We start from the raw sequence: 23257 nt of genomic DNA, 5'->3' as shown, positions 1-23257 counted from the left end.
TGTTACACTACACTCTGTCCCCTCTTCCAGGTCATCTATGTATATTGTAAACAGTTGTGGTCCCAGCACCGATCCCTGTGGCACACCACTAACCACCGATTTCCAACCCAAAAAGGACCCATTTATCCCGACTCTCTGCTTTCTGTTAGCCAGCCAATTCTCGATCCATGCTAATACATTTCCTCTGACTCCACGTACCTTTATCTTCTCCAGTAACCTTTTGTGTGGCACCTTGTCGAATGCCTTTTGGAAATCTAAATACACCACATCCAACTGTACACCTCTATCCATCATGCTCCCTACACCCTCAAAGAATTCCAGCAAATTAGTTAAACATGATTTCCCCTTCATGAATCCATGTTGCGTCTGTTTGATTGCACTATTCCTATCTAGATGTCCCGCTATTTCTTCCTTAATGATAGCTTCAAGCATTTTCCCCACCACAGATGTTAAACTAACCGGCCTATTGTTACCTGCCTTTTGTCTGCCCCCTTTTTTAAACAGAGGCGTTATATTAGCTGCTTTCCAATCCACTGGTACCTCCCCAGAGTCCAGAGAATTTTGGTAGATTATAACAAATGCATCTGCTATAACTTCCGCAATCTCTTTTAATACCTTGGGATGCATTTCATCAGAACCATGGGACTTGTCTACCTTGAGTCCCATTAGCCTGTCCAGCACTACCCCCAAAGTGATAGTGATTGTCTCAAGGTCCTCCCTTCCCACATTCCCATGACCAGCAATTTTTGGCATGGTTTTTGTGTCTTCCACTGTGAAGACCGAAGCAAAATAATTGTTTAAGGTGTCAGCCATTTCCACATTTCCCATTATTAAATCCCCCTTCTCATCTTCGAAGGGACCAACATTTACTTTAGTCACTCTTTTCCGTTTTATATAATCGGTAAAAGCTTTTACTACCTGTTTTTATGTTTTGCACAAGTTTACTTTCGTAATCGATCTTTCCTTTCTTTATTGCTTTCTTAGTCATTCTTTGCGGTCGTTTAAAATTTTCCCAATCTTCTAGTTTCCCACGAACCATGGCCACCTTATACGCATTGGTTTTTAATTTGATACTCTCCTTTATTTCCTTGGTTATCCACGGCTGGTTATCCCTTCTCTTACCGCCCTTCTTTTTCACTGGAATATATTTTTGTTGAGCACTATGAAAGAGCTCCTTAAAAGTCCTCCACTGTTCCTCAATTGTGCCACCGTTTAGTCTGTGTTCCCAGTCTACTTTAGCCAACTCTGCCCTCATCCCACTGTAGTCCCCTTTGTTTAAGCATAGTACGCTCATTTGAGACACTACTTCCTCACCCTCAATCTGTATTACAAATTCAACCATACTGTGATCACTCATTCCGAGAGGATCTTTTACTAGGAGATCGTTTATTATTCCTGACTCATTACACAGGACGAGATTTAAACTAGCTTGCTCCCTAGTAGGTTCTATAACATACTGTTCTAAGAAACAATCTCGTATGCATTCTATGAATTCCTCCTCCAGGCTACCCCGTGCAATTTGATTTGACCAATTGATATGTAGGTTAAAATCCCCCATGATTACTGCCATTCCTTTTTCACATGCCTCCATTATTCCCTTGATTATTGTCCGTCCCACCGTGAAGTTATTATTTGGGGGCCTATAAACTACGCCCACCAGTGACATTTTCCCCTTACTATCTCTAATCTCCACCCACAATGATTCAACATTTTGTTCATTAGAACCAATATCATCTCTCACAACTGCCCTGATATCATCCTTTATTAACAGAGCTACCCCACCTCCTTTCCCTTCTTGTCTATCCTTCTGAATTGTCAGATACCCCTGTATGTTTAATTCCCACTCTTGGCCACCCTGCAACCACGTTTCTGTAATTGCCACCAAATCATACTCATTCGTAATGATTTGTGCCGTGAACTCATTTACTTTATTTTGAATGCTGCATGCGTTTAGGTAGAGTGTTTTAATACTAGTTTTTAAACCATGATTTTTAGTTTTGACCCCTCCTGCAGCCCCCTTATACTCATACATATTGTCCCTTCCTATCACCTTGTGGTTTACCCTTAACCCAGTGCTACTCTGCTCTGTTGCCTCCTGCCTCTTCCATTCTTTCTTGGGGTCCTGTTCATCTGAGCTCTCACCCACTCTAACTAGCTCAGAGCCCTCTACTGGGTTCTGAATACTCCTCGCATTGAGGCACAGAGCTTTCAGGCTTGCCTTTTTATTACACTTTGACCCTTTAGAATTTTTCTGTACAGTGGCCCTTTTTGTTTTTTGCCTTGGGTTTCTCTGCCCTCCGCTTTTCCTCATCTCCTTTCTGTCTTTTGCTTTTGTCTCCATTTTGTTTCCCTCTGTCTCCCTACATTGGTTCCCATCCCCCTGCCATATTAGTTTAACTCCTCCCCAACTAGCAAACACTCCCCCGAGGACATTGGTTCTGGTCCTGCCCAGGTGCAGACCGTCCAGTTTGTACTGGTCCCACCTCTCCCAGAAGCGGTTCCAATGCCCCAGGAATTTGAATCCCTTCCTGCTGCACCACTGCTCAAGCCACGTATTCATCTGAGCTATCCTGTGATTCGCTCATAGGGTCCGCTCTGTCGAGGGGCAAATCCAGGTTTTTCTGCTAATACCCGAACCATTACCCTTGCCCCCACCTCGGGTACTACCGCCGGGGGTTTTGTTCCTTTATCCTCGTCCTCCTCTTCCTGCTTATCTCGCACTTCCTGTCGCATACCTTTCAACTTCCTCAGTTCCATCACCTACTTCCTAATTCTATCTCGTAATTGTCCTAATACTACTCCTCCTGTAACTATTCCCTCAGGTAGTTTCATTGCTCATCCAGTCATTAGTTCGTAAGGGGTGATTCCTGTTGTGCAGTTCGGTGTAGCACGCAGTCTCATCAAGATGGTGGGCAGGAGTTCTGGCTAGTCCTGTCCAGTTCCCTGGATTGCTTTACTCAGGGAGGTTTTGAGGGTTCTATTCATTCTTTCTACCATTCCCGAACTCTGGGGATGGCAGGGGATGTGGAATTTCTGCTTAATGTTCAATATTTTAGAAGTTTCCTTCATTACCTTTTCTGTGAAATGAGTCCCTTGGTCTGAATCTATCTGAATGGGAATCCCCTTCTAGGAATGACATCTTCCGCTAATATACGGGCTACCGTGGGTGCGGTGCGATTGCGGGTGGCGAATGCTTCCACCCACCTTGTAAACTGGTCAATAATCACCAAGCAGTACTTCCTTCCCCTGGAGTTTATTAGGGGCCCAGTAAAATCAATCTGTATGTTTTCCCATGGTCCCCGTGGGTGGGATTGTTGCGCCTTCCTTATTTTTATCGTTTTTCCCGGATTATGTTGGGTGCACGTAACAAAGTGCTGACAATGTTTAGCAACATCGCGCCCAATTCCCGGCCACCACCAATCCCGTGAGATATTAGATATCATGGCGTTATGCCCGGCATAGTTAATGCCATGGTGTAACTCCATGATCATTTGCCAAATGCAGGAAGGAGCCAATACCTTTCCGTCCTTTCTCCACACGGAGTTTATATCAGATGATCCTCCCTTTCTCTCCCATTCTGCTCTTTCTTCCTCATTCGTATCTGCGTGCAGTTTAACTATGTTTATGTCCTCCTCTATGGTAATGCTGCAGACTGACTCTAATTTTATGCCTGCGGATGTGGTCACTTCTCAAGCGGCATTGTCCGCAGCCTCATTTCCACGCGGTATTTCATCCATTACTCGTTCATCTTTCATCCATCACTTTACCTTCATCACTGCTGCTTTAGCTGGTTTGTTGGCTGCTTCTAATAGTAATTTTATACGTTCATTGTGTTTGATGGCCTCGCCGCCAGAGGTAACAAACCCTCTCCTTCCACATGCTACCATGTAGTCATGTACTACCCCAAAGGCTTATCTACTCTCTGTGTATATAGTCACTGTCTTTCCCTCTGCCAGTAATAAGGCTTTCGTTAGTGCGGTTAATTCTGCTACTTGGGCCAAAAGACCTCCGTCCAGCGCTCCCTGCATCACTACTTCGAGATGCTGGTTTAATACCGCCCATCCCGTACGTGGGTAGCCGTCGACATACCGTTGGGATCCATCCACATACAATGTGATGTCTGGGTTTTCGAGAGCTACCTCACTTACATTCTCTGGGGAAGCTTCCCATTCTAATGCATTACACTCGTGGGGCTCCTCCCTTCTGCGGTGTATCTGACTATCTTTACTGATTCTTGTGGGGCAGTAAAACGGCTTCCCATTTCGCTCGGCGGACATTGGAGATGGCCTGGAGCTTTCCAGCATTCAACATTTTTACCAGAGTGTGTTTGGTGTGTAGGACAATTTCACCTGTCATCACAACAGGTTTTCTGACCTTGACTGCCCATGTGGCGCAGTCTAGTGCAGCCATGCATCTGGACAAACCCACGGTTACTGGTGATTGTTGGATTGAATAGTAAGCTATGGGTCTGATTCTGTCCTTGTGCATTTCTGTCTCTCATCAAATAAAATGGCATTTTTAGATTGTTTCCAAACTTTTTAGTATTTTTTTTCTAAACTGTTTAGTATTATTTCTTTTACAAAGGTTTCCAAATCCAAGATTTTCCAATACAACCAAAATGTTTATCAAGAAGAATATCTCAAAATCCCAGTTCAAATAATGTACTGCCAATCTTTTTATTTAAATCTCTTTTACTGAACTAGAAGCTTTCAAGTCATTTAAAATAAGATTCTACACAAAGGAAAATGAGGGCGGAGCTTCCCCCAGCCTGAAGCCTCGAGAAACCCACGCAGGCTTTTTTAAAAAGACATCACACTCTCCCTTCTCTTTTCTTTATCTCATTCATAGACTAAATTTATTATCTTTCAACCCAATGTAATCAATGATTACGCGTTTTTTTTTTAACAAGTAATTGGATGTCTCGGTTTGTAATAACCAAATTGAAAAGACAGCACTTTATGATATAAGCCAATCACATTTTTTCACTGTAATCCAGTTAAACTTCCAAATCAATGGTTTTTTCCACTCATAACTTATCATCAAAATAAATCCACATCTGTGTTTCTAACTTAAAATACTATTCAATTCTAGGTACACAATTTAAATTATTCACACTTTCTTAAAACTTCCCACATCTAGGACAACACTAGAAAGGGTTAAAAACTTTCACCTCTCTGCCCGAAAATGTGGGTGGAGCTAAAACAAACATACAGATACACCATTTATCTTTTAAAAGACCGGCTTTCAGACAAATGAAAAATTCATTAACTCCCACCTCAAATATTCTATAGTCAAGAAGACATCCAAGCAACCATTTTCACTCAACAAAGCTGATTGACTGACCACCAACTAACCTGCTTTGGCTGTCTTTTTATTTTTTTGTTTCTCCCACCATCATCTTTGTTTTACGGAATCTTCTTTGGGATCCCATCCGTCATTTAACATAGTAACTATCAATTTTTATGGTCGCCAGCAAAATACCTACTCAGCAAACCTTCCGGCCCCTAATCAAACATATCTTTTCACACCATCTATGTTTGGTACGTCTACCCTCTATCAGTTCGTTGTCCCCTTTAACCTGGTTTCCACGAACCTAGGGTCTGCAATTACAAACCTGCAAAGCCGATCCTACTTTGATAATTACTATTGTGACCTCTTAACTATCTTCAAGTCTTTTACACCATTACAGACCTTTCTCACAAGTTCGGACACTCTAGGCGACTGACACGTTTCGCGGCAGATTGCATCGGATTTATGAATGGTATTTAAAATATACTTACTTGTGATGATCTGCAAACATCCGTCTGTCTTTTGTCCTGGTGCGTGCTGTCAGACTACGCCATGTGATGTGGAGTATGACAAAGACACTCAACACAGCCCTGTTGTGGAGAAAAGAATTGTTTAATTGCTTGATCAAGGGAGACACGGCTACACCAGTTCCTCAACTGGGTGCGTGACCAACCGTTCTCCTTGAACACTTTAGGAGCTGTTTCCTTTTTACAGAATTCTTTGCAAAGTCATCAATTACATTATCATTGGTCAGTCTTTCTACCGCGTGACAATTTTTTTGCTTTGTTACAGATTGTTTAATTTTAACTTTGTTAATTTTTCCAGTATCCTCCTTGGGTAAGAACATATGCATCCTGCCTCCTGCCTCCTGCTACTAACAGGAACTTATTTCTTAGGCCTACGACCTTAGTTCTGAATAACAAGAACCCACTTCCTAGGCTCAAGACCTTAGCTCTGAATAACAGGAACTCACACCATTGTTCTACAGTTGCACCTGCTAATTTTGCCACATCAGCAAATTGTGTTTTGTCTTACTAACATCATATGTGCTTAAGTCATTAATCCCCGCTTCAAACATCACTAAATCAATTTATCTGGCCATTTTATCATTGGTATTTGTGGGAGCTTGGTGTGCTCAAATTGGCTGCCACATTTTCCTACATTACAACAGTGACTTCACTTAAAAAGTACTTAATTGGCCGTAACACGCTTTGGAGCATTCTGAGGTCACGAAAGGCGCTATATCAATGCTTTTTTTCTTTCCAGACATGTTATAGAATATCAGCACTGGCTCAGTGGGTAGCACACTCGCCTCTGAGTCAGAAAGTTGTGAGTTCAGGCCCTGCTTCGGGACTTAAGCACATAAATCTAAGCTGATACTCCAGTGCAGTGCTGAGGGAGTGCTGCACTGTCGGAGATGTCGTCTTTCTGATGAGATGTTGAACTGAGACTCCGTCTGCTTTCACAGATGTACGTAAAAGATCCCATGGCACTATTCAAAAAAGAGTAAGGGTGTTATCCCTGGTGTCCTGGCCAATATTTATCCCTCAATCAACAAAACAGATTATCTGGTCATTATCACATTGCTGTTTGTGGAAGCTTGCTTGCTGTGCACAAATTAGCTGCTGTGTTTCCCACATTACAACAGGGATGACACTTGGCCGTAAAGCACTTTGAGACATCCGGATGTCATGAAAGGCGCTATATAAATGCAAGTCTTTCTTTTACAATGCTGTCCTTGGGGGACAGCATCTTGGAGCAGGAGAACAGGGCTACCCTCCTTGCTGGTCTGCAGCTGATTCATTTTACCAGCCATCAAACAAGGGGTTGGAGTGCTGTACTGCTTCATCGCTTGGTTTCCTGATTCTACATTGATTGTATTATTCCATGGGTTTTCACAAACATTTCTTCTTCACCCAGCAACCTTTGCAAAGGCTGACATATATCTAAAAAATATTAGCAACATCTATAAGCGTCACCAACCTTTTTATCTCCACATGTAACACTTCTCTTAAAGTCATCACATCCCCTTAAATTTACCATTACTCGATGTCGGCGGATCTTTAAGGGATGCTTTTATGAAATCCCATGCCCTAATGATTGAGATCCTAATGCCAGCCCCGCTATGGAAGATGTGGAATTAAAGGGCCAGGTGTACGAGGTTTTAGTTGGCCTCATGAAAACCTTTTTAAAAATTAAGTCTTTGAATGGGAACATCGCTGGCAAGGTCAATATTTATTGCCCATCTCTAGTTACTCTTGAGCAGATGATGGTGAGCATTCTTCTTGAACTGCTGCAGTCCATGTGGTGAAGGTACTCCCACAGTGCTGTTACAGTTCCAGGATTTTGAACCAGCGACGATGAAGGATATATTTCCAAGTCAGGATAGTGTGCGACTTGGAGGGGAACTTGGAGGTGATGGTGTTCCCATGGGCATATGGGGATATGGCAGGAGAAGTGGAGCTGAGGTAGAAGGTCAGCCATGATCTTATTGAATGGCGGAGCAGGCTCGAGGGGCCGAATGGCCTACTCCTGCTCCCAGTTCTTTGTTCATGCAACCATTGCCTTTGACCTTATAGGCGATAGTGGTCTCAGGTTTGTGAGGTGCAGTCGATGTATTAAATATATAATAACAAATTTATGCTGGCACCAACCCTTCACCTTATAATTCTGCACTTTATCCTGCTGAAGTTCTGGTTCCCTACAGAGGTTATTCTCTGATTTGAATTTACGATCAGAACATTTTGTGACACACACAGTTGAATTTCTGATTTGCATCTCTGGCAGGTAAGTTCTTCACTGGGGGCTGCAAAGTCTAAAATTGCCTCATATACATTTGGGCACCTTCACGTAGCCTTATTTTAGGACCTACGCCATCAAGGTTGTTTCAAACATTGTTACAGCACAGAAGGAGGTAATTCAGCCCATTAAGCCTGTGCCGGCTCTTTGAAAGAGCTATCCAATTATATTCCACTCGCCTACTCCTTCCCCATAGCTCTGCAATCTTTTTTCCATTTATCCAATTCCCTTTTGTGAACTACTTTTGAATCTGCTTCCACCACCCTTTTACGTAGTGCACTCGAAATGTTAGAGGTGGGATTGTTGGCATCATTCACAATTTGATCAATCAGATCTATGATTTTGATTTAAAACAATGCAGGGCAACACAGACTGTGGAGATTAATTCATACGAACAATGACGGGCAGGAAAAGACCCTGTGGTCCATCCAGCCTGTCCCACACAACTGCGGTGCCTTTTGCATTACAATATATATATATATACATTGCCCACCCTACCTGAAAGCCATGTGATCTCCTGGCGAGCTAATAAAACAGGGCAATTCGGGGAGGAAACGTCTGGAAAATTGCTCTCCAACCCTCTGTGAAGCTCGCAGGAATAATTGTAGCTTTAATATGTCCATCATTTTCCAAACGGAAGAAAATAATGAGCACTGAATCTTTTCCAATCGACAAATCTCTCTCCAGAAGTTAAAGTAGCCTGTAATTTTACAAAATGGTTCTGCAGCATAGATGGATTGATAGTCACTCCAGTCAAACTTGAGAAAATATGCTAGGTTCTGTGTAAAGTATTTCCAGCAAAGATTTCTCCTGGGTAGACACAGAGATGAAAAATTGAATAAACCGTGTCTGCCTTTTAGATTAGTTTGGAAAAATGTTCAAGAATCTTTTGCTGTAATCTTCACTTTACATGATGGTCATCTATTTTTGATAGTCTTATAATTGAAGTGGAAATATGTTTTTTCTCAATCATGGTTACACACTATCCTATCTTGCAAATATATTGTCGTTCCTTCATCGTCACTGGGTCAAAATCCCGGAATTCCCTCCCTAACAGCACTGTGGGAGTACCTTCACCACGTGGACTGTAGCGGTTCAAGGAGGCTACTCACCACCACCTTCTCAAGGGCAATTAGGGATAGGCAATAAATGCTGGACTTGCCAGCGACGCCCTCATCCCATGAATTAATTTTTTAACAAAACAGATGCAAAATTCTGCAGGTGATGAAAATCTGAAATTAAAACAGAAAATGCTGGAAATACTCAGCAGGTCAGGCAGCATCTGTGGAGAGAGAAACAGAGTTACCGTTTCAGGTCAATACCTTTTATCAGTTTCAACAGTTTATAAGCAAGTGCAGAAGAAGGTTTGAGGAGAGGAAGGAACAAAAGGGAAGGTCGGTGATAGGGTGGAGGGCAGGAGTGAATAAATGACAAAATGGATAATGGTGCAAGGTGAAAGGAGATGATAATGGGATAAGTAAAGAAACAAAAGATGAGTTTAGAGGAGGTATAAATGGTTGCCGCAGAGCCATTACCTAATTCTGCTGTCTGAGAAAATTGCAGGAGTGGCTATGATCTGAAATTGTTTAACTCAATGTTGAGTTCGGAAGGCTGTAAAGTGCCTAATCGAAAGGTGAGGTGCTGTTCTTCGGGCTTGCGTTTAGCTTCGTTCGATCAGTGTAGGAGGCCGAGGACAAAGAAGTCAAAGTGGGAGTGGAGCGGAGATTTAAAAAGGCTCACTATTGACCTATATCCAAAACCACATTAGGTTACAGGTTCCATCTGTTTCTTTAACTGCTGAATTTATGTTTTTGCAGTATTTCATATATTCATTTAAAAAGTTCCTTACATCTGATTTCAGCAGCTGAAATGCTATCCTACTGAAAATACAGCCCACACAAGTAGTTAGCTGGTTGATTTAATTTGTCAGTGGTAGGAAATATAATGGAATTCCAATGATCTCATAGAAAAACATCTAGAAACCGAAAATATAATAAAGAGCAATTAGCACGGATTTCAAAAGTGAATGTTATGCTTGACTAACCTTGTTGAATTCTTTAAAGAAGTAACAGAATGATTAGCAGACGTAATATGTTTGGATTTTCAAAAGGCCTTCAATAAGGTACTGCACAGTACACTCATGAATAATGTTTCCTCTAATTTTTTGGGGGGTGCGCGGCCCCTTTAACAGGATGTGCGGCCCATTCAAATTTCGGCGCATGCAAGGTTTTTCCATTTAAAAGCTGATGAACCGGCTGCACAGGACATCTAGGGCAGCTTAACATGTACATTGATCGGGACTAATGTCAGATCATGTAGAGTTGGGGACAAGTAGTACAATGGATAGCAAGGTGGCTACAAAACAGAAAACAGAGAATAAGAGTTAAGAGTAGCTACTCAAACTGATAAACTGTTGGAAGTGGTGTTTGACAAGGATCAATAATGGGACCACTAATGTTCATAATTTACAGAAACGATTTATACTTGGGAATGGGAAGTACAATTGCAAAATTTGCAGACAGCACTAAATTGGGGGGATGTCGTTAATACTGAGGAAAATGTAATAAAATACAAGAAGACATTAATAAACTTTCAGAATGGCCATTCATTGCAAATTAATTTCAATATAGGTAAGTGTACAGTGTATTTTTTTTTATTTGCTCATGGGAGGTGGGCGCTGGTAAGGCCAGCATTTATTGCCCATCATTAATTTGATGTTATCTGCAAATTTTGCAATTGAGGTATTCCGTAACTGCAAAAGCTACCATTCACTGGATGTGCAGTTGGTGTGCGACCACACATGCCAAATCCTCACTGTCAATGCCCACTATCCTGGCAGCAGCGATTACCCATTCATCCAGCGCCAGACTGGTATGTCAGCTCTCCTCCAGCCACCAGATTAAGCTCGCATCTGACTAGTCGGAGACAAGGGCTATCCGCTCTCCATGTGGCTCATGACTCCCTTCCACAACCCCAACATTCCTGCCCATATAATGGGAGCCATGCTGCCACAAGGGATTTCATCGAGCAGACCATCGGGATGTTCAAGCAACAGTTCCGCTGCCTTGACCAATCGGGGGGAGTCCTCCAGTACTCAGCTGAGTGGGTGTCCCTTTTTGTCGTAAACTGCTGCATGCTGCACAACCTCGCCATCATGAGGGCACAGCCATTGCCACCATGCATAGCTCCACCATCTCAGGAGGAGGAGCAGGAGGAGGATGAGGATGAAAATGAAGAGGAACAGGACCAGCAACAGCAGCGACAGAGGAGGCAGCCACTCAATTGATATTCTGCAAGGGCGGTCCATGCCTACTTCATCAGACTACAGTTCCAATGAATTCCAGCCCACTTCCCAGTTGCTCTGCACGTCTCCATGAGCGCATCAATTTGCCCTTCCATACCACAGCACCAAAACTGAAATGAGATGAAAGCACCAAATATGCAACTTTCCAATTCAAATTTTGGGGTCGAAATTGCTCCCTTTTGTGACACCCATTAGCACTTCTTCGCTCGGGGGGACTCCCGCAAAATTGTGCGGGAGTTAGCGGAGGCACTGCCATGGGAGTGCCACATCCCGCGGGTAGCGCAGGGTGCAGGAAGTCCCACCCGGAGCAGGTTACCACTCCCAATCGGGGCACTGGGGATTTTCTCCCCCTTTATCTCATAACATTCACCATAATTATAAATTTATGAATCACCTTGTGCAAAACCTAATATCTCCTCTTAACACTGTCTACCTATTCCAGTGCTCCTTCATTGTGTGTCCCCTGTGTCCGCAGCACAGCTGGTGGAAGGCTGCTGAGTGTCAGGGCCAGAGACAATAGATGGCCTTGCAGGAAGCCCTCGACCAGCTGTTGGCCTGGAAGGCCCGGCTGCAGACTGCACCACTCAGTCTGGGCTGGCTGGATGACAGGCAGTGACAAGTGTAATGGTGGAGTGGCAGTTGTGGATTCAGGAATGATGTCATCCTGATAGAGAACAGCATGTGCCTGCTCCACTGACCCACTGCTAATCCCCTGGGGCAGCAGCTCAGCATCCCTCCCAAGTAGCTGGAACACAGATTGGTGGCCTGCTGTGACACCGTGAGATCCCCGGTTGACTGTGTTAAACTAGTGATGATGGCAGCAGTCAGAGCTCGCGTGGAATGCAGCTGAGACTGCATGAGAGCAGTCTGAGCTTCCAAGCCACCAACCATTGACTGAATTACAGCAATAAGATGTTGCGTTGCTTCCATCTGTGCTACAATGGAAGCTGCCACATTGCCCATGACAGGCATCATGAGGTCTGGGTCCCCATGTTCTCTCTGGGAATCCACCATTGTCAGCAGACTTGAAATGATGGGCTCCATGGTGTGCGCAGAGTTCTGGGCAATGTTGGATGTGGACTCCTCCACGCTCCTTACCATTGCCGAGAGGCTCGAGGGCACCCTTGCAATTGCACCTATCATGTTGGAGTGCATGGCCATTACCCTTCTTGTGAAAGCTTCCCTATCGAGGTCCGCATCTGAGTTTTGTGCAGCAGAACTCACGCGCAAACTCTCCCTTTGGGAAGCTGACTCCCGAGCTACCCTTTCCCCTTGGCCTTGCTGCAGCCCACTCGTCCCCGGTGCATCACCCAGTGTGGACCCCTCTACTAACCTAACCTCTAACAAACGCATAGTGCCAGTATCTGAGCTGGTGCCTGTGGGTGAGAGATGCAGTGATGCGGTGCTTGGATCCTCCTTCTCTTCTCCTTCTTCACTCTCGTTGGGGGACAGTGATAGGCTGATCATCTGCTTGCTGATTATCTGAAAGCATAAAAGGCACAGAACTCGCATTAAGGTGAGGGCAGGGGGGCAGTAATAGAGCAAGGAATGCAGACATTATCAGCAGCTGGAAAGTGAGAAAGGATTGTGGTGTGAGCTGAAAGTGGGATAAGAAGAGGGGATGAAGATACCATTGTTGACCCCAGCTGGGACGATGTCACTGATGTCCAACGGTGCCCACCACCTGCTGCCCAATGAACCGCAGCACTAGCTCCTCCAGGTCTGAGAGCTGCTGGAGCAGAGGTTCACCTTTACCTGTTCTCTGCTGCTCCCTCCTATTGTATGTCATCTTGGCTTGCAAAAGAAAAGAATGTGTGTGAGTCAGAGTCCAGCTATGTGCCTGGAAGATATGGCTGCCATCATTAAATAGCTGTGTATGTAGGCAAGGCGTGAGGTGAGGATGTGAGTTTGAATAGTGGCAGATGTTTGGTGGGTGAGTGTTGGGGGAGTGGTGGTTTGCGCAGTGTGCACAGACAGAGATTCTGAGGCTGGTATGTAGGAGGTGTTGAAGCATGTACTCACCTTGACCATCCAACTGAGGTTGTTAAATTTCTTACGGCACTGTGTGAGGCTGCATTGAATGACAGTGCCACCCGACACCTTCTCTGCCGCTTCCCTTCACATTGCCCTGAAGACCTGGGGCAATGGCCTCCTTCTCTTGCCAGGAACAGCGCTTCCCCCTTTGCTTGACTGCCCCACCAATGCCTCCAATGCTATATCATTGAAATGACGAGCTCTCTCCCTTACAGCTGGATTAGGAGCTGCCATAGCAAAAAAGTTGTTGCAATTCCTCTCAGGTCTTCTTCAGATGCAGGACTGGTGAAAATGAGCAGCTGCACTTTAATAGAATCTTCCCTTTAAATGGGCTGGAATGAGACAGTGTGAAGGATTGAAGGATGATTGTTGAGTGCAAGTCACCTGAAATTGAGTAGCACTCTGGTATCACGCCCCTGTCGCGTGGTCATTAGTGCTTGATTTACCATCTACTTCCTTTCTGGGGCATGAAAGCCAATTTCGAAGAAGTTAAGATTACTTTTAATCAATCTATGATTTAAAAAATAGGATTACTGGGAAGAGAGAGATTGGGGCGAATTTTTAAGAGTAGCACTTGCACAAGGGCATTTAGATTATCTATACTTTTCTACTCCAGGTCACACTTGAGAAGGAATTGTGAGTGACAGGTAGAAACTTGCAGGAGAGTCACAAGAAGTCTGAAGGGGGTTCATTGCACATTAGTCATGACTCTGACCCCCGTGCCCTTTGCAAATTTCTAAATTATTTATTGCTGCTAATCACAGACATCTGATAAACTAACTGACGGCGGCTTTAACATTTTTTTAAAGCTTTGAAAGTAACTTATATCGAGCTCAATTTTGCCCAAGCCTATTTTCTGGCGTATTGCCAGAGTTATGCCCATTTTTCTAGGTCAGAAATGTGCCAGAAATAATTTGCCAAAGTTTCCCTGATCTATAATTCGAATTGGTGCCATGCCTCGGGGGATGGAGCCTGTTGTCTGCGCCAAGAAACAATGTCACACCTTCTGCGCCTGCGCGGGAAAAAAAGTTACATTTCTAACGTGGTTGCAATGGACGCGCATGCTCAGTACAGCTCAGATTTGGCAATCGGCCATTTTTAAAGAGCCAGTTGTGTGTATGAGAAGGAGTGCTGTGTGAGAGCATTGGGAAAATCACAGCTGCAGCAGTACAAGATGCAATGCAGTGCATGGACCAAGAATTTCTTACAGGAAGAAGTGGAGGCACTAGTTACTGTGATTGAGAACAGATGGCAGGAGTTGAACACCAGCAGAGGTCACATAAAAGTTCCACCCAAAGAAATGAAGAAACGCTGGAATCAAGTTGCAGCTGTAACCTTCACTTCAACTGACAAAGCAGTCCTCCTGATGCTTCTAGGTTGCAGATCTGCTTTGACCAACTCACAGATTTCAGTTACAACTTCTTTGCGGAAATGCAGCCTTCTGACATAGTCTACCCAGGTGGAGGTACGAACGCCTGTCTTGATATACCTGAGGTGGGTAAGGCCTCCTGCTCTGATGTTGCTGATGCAATGACATTGAATCAATTGTCTCCTACGTAGCACCATGATGCAGAAGGCTCACACAAGGTATGGCATTGTCAGTATTGCCCCCATATTTATATTTAACCTTTAAAAGAAGCTCAAAATGGCAGGAAAGCAGGCAGGACAAGTTCACAGTTCTCTCTCTCCCCAAGGTCTGTAAGGATGGATCACATCCAAGGTCTTGTGACTTCTATTATGTTTGTACTGTACCTATGAATGACTCCACGAGGCAATGAGTTGTAATCAAACTGTAGTGACCGTTGTCCTTTATTCCTAACTCCAGAGTGAGGCAGCCACATGGTGGCTCTCCTTTTAGACAGCCCCTACCACCAGGGCAGGACAGGAAACCCCGGTCTCCACCAGTTGCACCCTCTAGTGGTGCCAGCATGTATATACACAGCGTAAACCTTATTGATAGCACATCAGGTAAACAAGTCTTCAAATTATGCAACTATACAGTGACTACACAGAGAGTATATCTATGGTCTGCATATATAACATCACTCTCCCCCAAGTCCTTTGTGCAATTACCTTTGCACTATGTGCTCTGGCTTAGCTCTCCATAGACTTAAGTGCCAATAGTCCTTGCACCTTGGCTGTGCATTGGCTTGGCTCTCTCCCTCTCCCGGGCCCTGATAGTCCGCATCCCAGAGTAATTAAGGAAGTGGCCATAGAAATAGTGGATGTATTGGTGATCATTATTCAACAGCCTATCGACTCTGGATCAGTTCCTAATGTAATATGACTTTTTTTTAAAGGAGGGAGAGAGAAAACAGGTAATTATATAGATCGGTTAGCCTGACATCAGTAGTGGGGAAAATGTTGGAATCAATTATTAAAGATAAAATAGCAGCGCATTTGGAAAGCAGTGACAGGATTGGTCCAAGTCAGCATGGATTTATGAAAGGGAACTCAAGCTTGACAAAGCTTCTAGAATTTTTTGAGGATGTAACTAGTAGAGTGGAGAAGGGAGAACCTATGGATGTGGTGTATTTGGATTTTCAAAAGGCTTTTGACAAGGTCCCACACAAGAGATTGGTGTGCAAAATCAAAGCACATGATATTGGGGGTAATGTATTGACGTGGATAGAGAACTGGTTGGCAGACAGGAAGCAGAGAGTCAGGATAAACGAACCCTTTTCAGAATGGCAGGCAGTGACTAGTGGGGTACCGCAGGGCTCAATGCTGGGACTCCAGATATTTACAATATACATTAATGATTTGGATGAGAGAATTATGTGTAACATCTCCAAGTTTGCGGATGACACTAAGCTGGGTGGCGGTGTGACCTTTGAGGAGGATGCTAAGAAGCTGCAGGGTGACTTGGACAGGTTAGGTGAGTGGACAAATGCATGGCAGATGCAGTATAATGTGGATAAAAGTGAGGTTATCCACTTTGGGGGCAAAAACACGAAGGCAAAATATTATCTGAATGGCGACATCTTAGGAAAAGAGGAGGTGCAACGAGACCTGGTGTCATGGTTCATCAGTCATTGAAAGTTTTCATGCAGGTACAGCAGGCGGTGAAGAAAACAAATGGTATGTTGGCCTTCATAGCTAGGGGATTTGAGTATAGGAGCTGGGAGGTCTTACTGCAGTTGTACAGGGCCTTGGTGAGGCCTCACCTGGAATATTGTGTTCAGTTTTGGTCTCCTAATCTGAGGAAGGACATTCTTGCTATTGAGGGAGTGCAGCGAAGGTTCACCAGACTGATTCCCGGGATGGCTGGACTGACATATGAGGAGAGACTGGATTAACTGGGCCTTTATACACTGGAGTTTAGAAGGATGAGAGGGGATCTCATAGAAACATATAAGATTCTAACGGGACAGTACAGGTTAGATGCAGGAAGAATGTTCCCGATGTTGGGAAAGTCCAGAACCGAGGACACAGTCTTAGGATAAGGGATAGGCCATTTAGGACTGAGAAGAGGAGAAACTTCTTCACTCAGAGAGTTGTTAACCTCTGGAATTCCCAACCGCAGAGAGTTGTTGATGCCAGTTCATTGGATATATTCTAGAGGGATTTAAAAATGGCCCTTACAGCTAAGGGGATCAAGGGGTATGGAGAGAAAGCAGGAAGGTGGTACTGAGGGAAGTATTTAAGGAAGCCTCACAGGTTGGAGAGGCACTCTGGAGACCTGCAATAAAAGACTAAGGTCACACCTTACTTTGAGCTCACAGTATTCAGTCTGACTCTTTCTCCATACATAACACATACAATGTCTCTTTAAATTCAGTTGGTTGCAGGTCCCCTTTAAGAGAACCCTGCCATGCCTTGCTGTTCCTTGCAGCCGCAGGGATGCCATTTTGCCTGTCCTCGAGGTGGACTGCCCTGATCCTTCTCTCCCGTGATTCTGCCACAAAAGCTGGAAGAGTGCCTGTGAATTTGATCTTCCTCCCCAGGAGTCCTGCCACTGGAGCCAGGAAGGTACTTTTAGTTCATTCCAGTCGGATCATTGTCACACAGATGGATGGTCTGTGCCTCAGGTGCTGCGTTGGTCTGTTCTCTGGTGTCTGGCCCAAGCAAAGGTGAGGTTTTGCTCTGCCTCTGAGCACGGGGGACATCAATTGCTGGAGTGAAGAGGTCTTCCCATTTCATTAGATCTTCCTCATCCACCATCTTCTGAGCAGTGTTGGACCATCACCTGCAACAATCCACAGAGGTAATTTGTGCACCACGCCTTTATGGATTACACTTACATCCGCACTACCAAGGACTGGGATCAGCTCCTTTGTGTAGGTGCGCAACTTTTCCTGCACTGGAACCAGCTTGGGTCGTTTTTCGTTCCATAGACTCTTGAAGGCATCCTGGCTCATCATTGACTGGCTCGCTCCTGTGTCCACTTCCATGAAGACTGGAACGCCGTTTATCTCGACTTCCATCTTCACTGGAGGACAATCGGTGGTGCAGGTATACACTCCATACACTTCTTCTTGGGGCTGAGCTGCCTCTCTGGCCAAATCACCATACTCCCTGCTTGATTCAAAGTCATCTACTGACTCCTCTGCTAGACGGTGAGTCGTATTTCTTTTACACATACGCTGGAGGTGGCCCTTCGTGTTACAGGCTTTGCATATGTATTCAGCAAACCAACACTGGTGAGCCCTATGGTTTCCTCCACAACGCCAGCATGGTCCTACTCGATTAACAACCCTCGGCAGACTCTGAGTTCTGGAACCCTGAGGTCTGTGCTTCTGCCCTGGGCAGAGCCACGTTCTACAGTCTTGCCTGTGAAAGGCACCATTCTGTGTACTTGCCGGGTTTGAGTCCACAGGATAAATAATTTGCTTGGTGCTGCAGGTCGAGGTCATGAATGCCTGACTGATGCTGATGACCTTCTGCAGGTTGACTGTGGTGTCGGCAGATAATAGCTTGTGAAGGAGGCACAATGACGATGTCTCGCAATGCTTCATTGAGGTCCGTGCCAAAATCACACGGTGCTGCAAGTCTCCTGAGGTCGGCTGCTTATTTTTCAATCTCCTGGCCCTCAGGTCTGTGGTGAGTGTAGAATCTGTGCCTGGCCTTGAGGATGCTCTCTTTTGGTTTAAGTTGGTCGTGAATTAGTTCAGTCAGTATGTCTTATCCTTGGCCTTCGTGGGTGTCAGCAAGTCCCTGACAGGGCGGTAGACCTTGGGCTCACAACTGGTCAGCAGCATAGCCTTGCGCTTCTCCGCCAATGTGTCCGTCTCCCCTGCCAGGTCGTTTGCCACGAAATATAGCTCGAACCTTTCCGTGAAAGCATCCCAATCATCACCCTCTGCAAAGTCTTTTAGTGTGCCAAAGGTAGCCATAATATAATGTGAAAGTCCTTATTCTCGTCGCCAGTTATAATGTGTGTACTGTACCTATGAATGACTCCATGAGGCAATGTGTTGTACTCAATCTGTAGTGACCTTGGTCCTTTATTCCTAACACCAGAGTGAGGCAGCCACATGGTGGCTCCCCTTTCATGTAGCCCCTGCCACCAGGGCAGGACAGGAAACCCCGGTCTCCACCAGTTGCACCCTCAAGTGGTGCCAGCATGTATAACACAGTGTAAACTTTACTGATAGTACATCAGGCAAACAAGTCTCCATCTTATGCAACTATACAGTGACTACACAGAGAGTATATCTATAGTCTGCAAATTAACAACTTCTCCTCTCCCCCCTCCCCCTTAACTAATTGCAGTCTTGTGACTTCTCCCCTTCTCTCTCTCCCCCCCACCCCCACTCATTGCAGCCTTCAGAAGGTTTCTGATCAGCACCTCGTTCCCTGGCCTCAGTGCAGAAGGCTTCCCATCGGCACCTTGCTCTCCGGGCTTGAAGCCTTAAGATTGGCACCTCGTTCTCTCTCTCTCTCCTCCACGCTCCCCCCCCCCGCCCCCACCGAGCCGCTGTATCCAGGCATGGGGCCGATTCTGCCGTCCAAAGCTACGACCCTCCAGCCCTGCTTCAAGATGTTCAGTGGTGGCGTGTGAGTGAGTAAAAAAATGAGAAAACTTCTGAAATCCAACAAACTTCCATTTACTATGTTGACAGGTAAAAAAAGTTGAACTTTATTATTGAATTTTACAGTGTTCTTGACTCCCTCCAAAATCTTCAATTTAAAAACAATGGCATCTTTCAGCGTCGATTTGTCAATGTGCGCTGGTTTTCTTAAGTGCCCAGAAGGTTTTTCAGGAGTGGCCAGATACGCCGACCTAGGAGGAAATAATGGTAGCAAAACTGCGAAAAATTATAAAAACCGGCTGAGACATGAGGGAATGTCCCCGCCCTCATGACATAAAAAAATAAATGGCCTAAAATAATCGTAACTAAGTCAGTTATGTCGGCGCAGATCGCAGGGGGAAACTTGGAAAAAAATAAATACGACAAAAAACGGCGCCTGCCAAAAAAAACGCACAAATGACCGGGGAAACCTGAGCCCATAAGACAGTGATTACCAGAACAGTATGGGTATCATTTGAGATTTATATAATCCAAAGCCTTTTAGTTTAAAACACTTTATTCTATCGATCAACACAATCTTTTGTTCATCTGGTTCCAGCCACAACAGGCAGCTCACTCACCAACCGTAATTATGGGATGGATACTTGAAATGACAGCAGATGATGCACAATTTGACATCTTGTGACCCTGTGTATGTACTTTAGGACACTATTAAAAGGGTCATCAGCTTCTACCTCAGTAGCAGAAATTAGTTACCCAGTGAGTACTGTACTTAGAGCATGAATAGAATCAAACAGTTAACGTGAGATAACCATCATCAGGCCGGTCGTGGGACAGCACAACTGAGCTCAGTGAGAGGTGGGCACCGGAGGGACTGGAGTGCATCATCACGCCCGGCAACCAAATTTTAATTTGATTTTACGTTTTTAAGTTTAATTTGTTTTAATTGCCGGTGCTTTTAGTGTCCCCCTCTCCTTTTATAGGGGGCACTGGAAAAAAGGAAAAATTTGATTTTAGTGCCCCAAAAAAAAAAAAAAAAAAAAAACTGAGCTCAGTGTCCTTCAGCTGGAGAGAGGGGACAATCAGCCCTGATTCCTGCCCCTAATCAAAACCATTATAACAAGGTGAAACAACTTGAAGGCGAAAAAGGAAAGTTAAGTACAGGCAACTCTCGATTATCCACACACGGGTGCAACGGGAAACTGTTGTAATGGCATTTAAGTTCCGTGTGTGTGCATGCTGCTGCAGCTGCTGTCTCTCGCGGCCGCCACCGTCAGAGTCCTTTCGGCCCAGGAAGGCATTGGGCTGGTGCGTACGGTGTCCTTTCGGCCCAGGAAGGCATTGGGCTGGTGCATTCGGAGTCCTTTCGGCCCGGGAAGACATTGGGCTGGTGCGTACGGTGTCCTTTCGGCCCGGGAAGACATTGGGCTGGTGCATTCGGAGTCCTTTCGGCCCGGGAAGACATTGGGCTGGTGCGTACGGTGTCCTTTCGGCCCGGGAAGACATTGGGCTGGTGCATTCGGAGTCCTTTCGGCCCGGGAAGACATTGGGCTGGTGCATTCGGAGTCCTTTCGGCCCAGGAAGGCATTGGGCTGGTGCATTCGGAGTCCTTTCGGCCCAGGAAGGCATTGGGCTGGTGCATTCGGAGTCCTTTCGGCCCGGGAAGACATTGGGCTGGTGCGTTCGGTGTCCTTTCGGCCCGGGAAGACATTGGGCTGGTGCGTACGGTGTCCTTTCGGCCTGGGAAGGCAGCGGCTCCGGAACCCCGGAACTGGACAATCTCCTCCTCATGGCCACCTGCATGCATGCTGGCAATGTCCATACTTAACTGCCTTGTTGCTGTTTGTAGTTGATTGTACAGTATTTATTCATTGAAGTTTTAATTTTATAATGCCAACTTGTTCTAACGGAGAAATCGTCCAATCCCCAAGGGACCCGGATAATCGAGAGTTGCCTGTAATCTGATTAGAATTATGATTAGAAAGATTCTCCTGAACCAACAAATATCGTACAAAGTGGTTCAGTGGGTAGCACACTCGCCCCTGAGTCAGAAGGTTGTGGGTTCAAGTCCCACTCCAGAGACTTGAGCACAAAAAACTAGGCTGATAACTCCTGTGCAGTACTGAGGCACTATTTCAAAGAAGATCAAAGTATCCTAGCCAATATTTAGCCCTTGATCAGTATTATTAAAAAAACAGATTATCTGGTCATTATCACATTGCTGTTTGTGGGAGCTTGCTTTGCATAAATTGGCTGCCATGATTCTTACATTATTACAATGACTACACTTCAAAAGTACTTCATTAGCTGTAAAGTGCTTTGTGATATCCTAAGGTCGTGAAATGGGCTAGAGAAATGCAAGTCTTCTACTTTTAAAAGTGCACAATATAAACAGGAAAAATGTAACTTATTCATGTAAAGCAAATTATGTGGAGGGTGATTTTACTCAGAGAGTGATGACAATTTGGAAGTCATTACGACATGGAATGGTAGAGGCAGAAAGTTTAGATGCATTTAAGCTCGATAAGTACATGAGGACAAAATGAATACAAGGTTATGTTGATAGAGTGAGATGAAATAAATAGATTGGGACAAGGCTCGTGTGGAGCATAAACACCAGCATGGACCAGTTTCTTTGCTGAAAATTCCATGTATGATTTGGTCATTTTGATTTGCATTCTTTTATTTGAATTGTTTTAAATTTTGAATTTAATTCTGCAAATTTTGAATGATTAAAAATTTGAAAACAAGATGTTAATTTTCTGAACATCAATGCAGTATCATATTTTTCTTCTGTTAAAATCAATTCAACAGTGTTTTTTGTGTTAGCTTGAGGTTATTGTAATATACAACTCCATCTAATAGCCTACTGTTCCACCTAGCGGACTATTGTGGTAATGCAGTCATTGCTGTATATAATGAAAAGGTCAGGTCACCTGACAAGTTCCTGTGTTAAGGGCCATCTTGGAGTCTGAATGTGTTGTGATGTAATCGAGAAGATATCACATTGGCAATGAAGGATGGGATAATTGGATTTCCAAGCTGAAATTTTTGTTGGTGGATGATTCTGACAGAGATACTTTGAGGGGTTCTTTGTTTTGAATAACAACTAAAAATCCAAGGAAAATTACAAGCACACTTGGCTGAACTGAAGAGTCCAGATGGTTGTGGCTATGGGAATAATAAAGCAATTGGGTGTGTTTCAATGCGACCGAGACACTTTTGGAGTATATGTGGAGTGGCTAGAAATGTTTTTCACCACAAATAGTATCATGGAAGTCCCCGATGATGAAAACAGTAATCAGGTGGTTTTAGAAAGAAAATGGGCCATATTCTTGAATGAAGCAGGCCCCGAGGTCTATGAAGCCCTGAAAAATGTGCTTGTTCCCATCAAGCCAAAGGACACATCACTTACGGAGATTCTAAGAAAGTTAGAACAGCACGACAGTCCTGAGCCCATAGAAATTGCTGAAAGTTAGCGTTTCGGAACACAAGATCAGTTAACTGATGAGAGTATCAGTGAATATACTGTAGCATTAAAAAAACTATCCAGTCGCTGTCATTTCGGAAACATTCAGGACCGAGCATTGCGTAATTGCTTTGTTTGTGGGATGAAAAATTAAGCAATCAGGAGGATGTTGTTGACAACCTCTAACTTGACTTTTGAGTTGTCAGACAGCTATGTCCGATGGACATGGCCGACCAATGTTCCCGAGAATTTTGTACCATTTTCAGTCGTCATACAACCAAGGTGAATTCCCTGCAGGTTAAAATTATAAGGGGCAGTTGGGCCCCACGGCTTCAGCAACTGGCAATGGTGTGAAGTCATGCTATCGGTGTCTGGGACAACGCATTG

The 23257-nt window shown here is 44.6% G+C and overlaps 1 long non-coding RNA gene across 1 annotated transcript in view; it reads right to left on the bottom strand.

Annotated features, from left to right (window-relative positions):
• The window catches only part of LOC139243930 (uncharacterized), a 50074-nt gene that overhangs the window by 3394 nt on the left and 23423 nt on the right, over window positions 1-23257 (bottom strand). Inside the window, exon 3 of the long non-coding RNA XR_011589811.1 lies at window positions 5781-5879. This is a non-coding gene — a long non-coding RNA (uncharacterized lncRNA). The remainder of the gene's footprint in view (window positions 1-5780; window positions 5880-23257) is intronic.

This window comes from Pristiophorus japonicus, chromosome 1 (assembly GCF_044704955.1).
Source record: "Pristiophorus japonicus isolate sPriJap1 chromosome 1, sPriJap1.hap1, whole genome shotgun sequence".
NCBI lineage: Eukaryota > Metazoa > Chordata > Chondrichthyes > Pristiophoridae > Pristiophorus > Pristiophorus japonicus.
Note: the sequence above shows the minus strand (reverse complement) of the source record. Positions and strands in the feature narration are given on the sequence as shown.